The sequence below is a fragment of the Neophocaena asiaeorientalis genome, unplaced genomic scaffold, assembly GCF_003031525.2.
Source record: "Neophocaena asiaeorientalis asiaeorientalis breed wild unplaced genomic scaffold, Neophocaena_asiaeorientalis_V1.1 scaffold43, whole genome shotgun sequence".
In the NCBI taxonomy this organism is placed as follows: domain Eukaryota; kingdom Metazoa; phylum Chordata; class Mammalia; order Artiodactyla; family Phocoenidae; genus Neophocaena; species Neophocaena asiaeorientalis.
The window spans coordinates 2,648,654-2,652,584 of record NW_020173674.1 but is presented as its reverse complement, the minus strand read 5'-3'; the positions used below and the strand labels follow the sequence as shown (position 1 = coordinate 2,652,584).

The window sequence follows — 3,931 nt, the reverse complement described above, 5'->3', positions numbered from 1 at the left end:
AGAGAGAGAGAGAGAGAGAGGGAGGGAGGGAGGGAGGAAGGAAGAAAAAGAAATCTGCAGCTTTGACATCTGGAGCCTGTGGCTTCATTCCATCCTGAGAGGCAAGGAGAGGACTCTGAAAACCTCACAAGGACAATTTTCAAACCCTGTCCCACCCCTTCCTGCACTGGCTTCCTGCAGCCAATCACCGGGGGCCCTGCAGCTGCCCATAGCTCCCAGCAGACCTGAAGGCTTCTGCTGCCTACCCCCCTTCCCCCCAACCCCCGGAAGTGACACACGCCTCAGCTGGCCCATCCCCGGGGCATAACCATCAAGACCGACACAGCTCACGACCCTGAGCCCTGGGCAGCCTCTGGGATCTGCCCCAGTATTGGGCGTGGGCTCCCCTTTCCCTTCCGTTAAAACTGCAAACCCCTTGAGTGGTGGGAAGGCCTGTGCTAGATGCATTCTTGTCCCCCAAAGACCCATCTCAGAACAACCACTGGAGCCATTGACATTAACATTTTTAGCCCCTTCCAAGCATTTCTTGAATCAGCTTTCAAAGAAAAAAAAAAAGGCCTATCACCTCAAGAAGTGTGATCAGAAACTCTGGTTTTCACTTTCTGGCTGCAGTTTTTCTCACACCACAGTAACAAGAAAGATCATCTTCTAACCACATGAGTTCTCCCACTGGGTGATTGATGTGTGCGGTGTGCAGGCTTAAGGGCTGGGCTCTCCCGAGCTACCTGGGTGCGATCCCAGCTCACCGTGCACTAGGTGTGTGGTCTGGGGCAAGTGGCTCCACTGCTTCAAGCTTCAGGCTCCTGATGTGTAAATTGGGAATAATAACCAATCGCACCTCTCTCCTTCCGGAGTTTTGAGAGACTTGGATGAGGTCATCTATGGCAAGAGTGCAGCGCCAGGCCAGGCAGAAGGTGAGAACCTGACAGCTGACAGAACAAGAACCAGACCATTCCCGCCAGGTCCCAGGGCAATGCGGACACCCCAGGCCTCATCCAGGTGTTTTTAGATCCCCCACCCCCTTCCTTTCCCAGACTGGGTTGGGGATGCTCTCTGTGCCCTACAGCACCCAACGGTCACCTCCATCACAGCTCCTGTCCCACCGTGCACTAATGGTCCAATCCCCTCTTCTCCCCGCTGGCCTGGAACCTCCCGTGGTGGTCTGCTGTGGCCAGCTTTGGCCGTCAGGTGATTATTTGTTGACTCGATTTTACAGTGTGCAGAGAAATTCCGATATAACCTAGATCACCTCGGAATGAATGGCAGGCCCCTCATTCGGGTGGGCGGGTCAGGTGCAGTGGCCAGGTCACAAGGGTCACCCGGCCCTGCTCCGAGCCCTTCACCCAGTCAGTCCCAGGTGAGGGCTGGGGGCTCCCAAGATGAAAAAGACCAGGTCTTTGTTTGGGGTGCCTTCCTCCCCCCCCATCCACAAACTACCCCCTCAGTCAAAGCAGAGGATTCAATAAATTTGCCCCAGGGGTCACATGGATGATCGACCGTAAATGTTCCCTCCCTGGGGCTCAGGACAATGCAAGGCCCCAGGAGAGGCCGTAAATGTACTTTTCTCTTGGTTTATCCACCCACGCTCCCCTCCACCCCACCCCACCCAGCCCAGAAGTAACTATGGACTCCAGATCCAACAGCCTGCCACCAAGCCGTGCCTTAAGTTGACAAAGCAGGAGCTGCAATCCTGGGGAAACGTGTTCAGCGGTCAGGGGCTGGGGTCCACACTGAATTCATCCCCACCATTCCCTTAGCAACCCCCAAACTGAGCCCCACTTTGGAAAAGCCCCCTGTACTCACCCGAGGTGACAAGGACACCAAAACTCTATCATTTAGGACTCCAGGACGTATTTAGAAAGAAAGCGAGTAGGATAAAGAATTATTTTTCTAGAAAAATCAGTTCAACTCGTGTTTCCCTGCACATTGGTTAACTCCCGGCACGTTTTTCGTATGTCAAGCTTTTTCTTCCATCCTCTTCCCCAGCACCGATGAAATATAAATTGCAATGCTATCTTGGAACAACACCATCTTCCTCCTGGTGGCATTGCTCACATCGGACCCCCTACCGAACCCTCGATGATCCAGGCTTCTCCTAAATAGGGCCCTCACCCCCCGCGAGGCTTGGACCAAACTGGTGACCCTTAGGTGCCAGCTTGGGGGCCTTCCTCACAACCCCAAGCACTTCAAGAAAAAAAAAAAAAAAATGAAGGAAGGAAAACCTCTGGGAAATTCACCTGAATGTGAATAGGGCTTTCTAAAGCAAATTGTACTTGGGGTCAGGAGGCAAAAAGATTGCCTCCCCAAGCCCACCGCCCGAAGGGATCTAATTTTTTCAAAGCAGACAAGTGCACTCAACGGTGCCCACTGGGAACCACCTTTACAGGCAAAATCACTTTATGCGTAAAGGGCTCCTTTTGATTCTTGAAGAATTCCAGCCGCTTCCACTGGGGCCCAAAGAAGCACCAGCTTTCCACCCAATTCTTTCTTCTTGGAAAAGCAGAAATTCCTCAGCATAATAACGGAACCCGCTTCCTTGATAACAGTGCGCTCCAGGAGTTTTACATCCAGACACTTGTAAAGCAGCGTAATTCCTATTAAGACAAGGGTCTCCCTCTGGCCTCCCTAAGGACACCGTGACTTTCTGGGCAAAAATCTACGCTACCATTTATTAACCCCCCCCTTAGGGCAGCCACATCCACCTTTCCCCGCCTTAATCACTGCCGAACCGCCAGTGGGCACAAAGCTCCAGGCAGACAGATGTTCAACCCCTTTATCAAAACGCAGCCTTGTTATCGCGGACAAGTGGTTTGAAAACTCGGGTCTCCAAAAGCAGCCGCCTCCGGGGTCTCTTCTGGTCGTCCCGAAACCCCCAGGCGCGGAACCGGTGGTCACTAATTATTTAACGCGGACAGCGCGGCACTTGGATGGAGGCTGAACCCAGCGCCCACGTGCTCTCCCTGCGGCCGGATCAGCAAAGCCGAGGGACAAGTCCCAGGTAGAGATCAAGGCGCCCTCCACGGAGGACTTCCGAAATTATCTCTCTGATTCTTGGAGCTTAATTTAATTAGCGGATTGACCTCATTAACGTTCGAACTTGAGTTTCAAACAAAAAGAGGTCACGAAACTATCCAATTTACGACCTCGAACTTCCACGCGGAAACCACTTTATTTTCGGAAGGCCTCTAAGGACTCCCGGGACCGTGGCCACAGCTGCCGGCCACGGGGCCCGCAGGTACCGCGGCCTGAGTTCCCACCTGGGAGCCCGAGCGCCTTCTCAGATCCGGCCGCCCGGGGTCGATTTAAAAGCTCCGCCTGAAAGCCCACTGTCACCAGCAGAGGCCTCGCCCCCTTCGGACGCCCCCAGCCCCACGGAAACACTGACCGCACCCGCGCGCCCGCCCTCCCATCCCGTGCAGTGTCTGCGCGCAAACCCGCGGGAGGCACGCCGCTGGCCCGCACCCTCCGAACACCGGCGGCGAAGTCATCCGGCCCCGGCAGCAAGGTCCACCCCTATCCCCGCACCCCCCGAACCCGGGCAGCGAGGCCCTCCGCGGGGATCGCACCTGCGCGCACAATCCAGCGGCCCCAGCTCCGGCGGCGAGTGCACTGTTGGTGTCTCCAGGCGCCCCCGGCGCCCGGACACCCAGCGGAGGCGCCGGGGCCGCGGGCTGCGCGGGCGGATCGATGCCCGGGCGAAAGTTGCCAGGGAAACTTGAGCAACTCGAGCCCGCCGGTGCCAGCCTCCTGCATCATTTGGTGCACCGGCCCCGGCCTCGCCGAGCCCGCTGCTCCAGCCGCGCGCACCTGGATGGGGGCTCTGGGCGCCGGTGCGGGGCCGGGGTAGCCGACGCAGGGTCTCCGGGGACCTGGCGACCGCAGCGCCTGTCACCGCCCCCGCGCGCCCCCTGGCGGCCCTGGGCCAGTTTTA

The 3,931-nt window shown here is 56.8% G+C and overlaps 1 protein-coding gene across 3 annotated transcripts in view; it reads right to left on the bottom strand.

Annotated features, from left to right (window-relative positions):
- SHANK2 (SH3 and multiple ankyrin repeat domains 2) overlaps positions 1-3,931 on the bottom strand; it is a 544,903-nt gene that overhangs the window by 540,221 nt on the left and 751 nt on the right. The window lies entirely within an intron of this gene.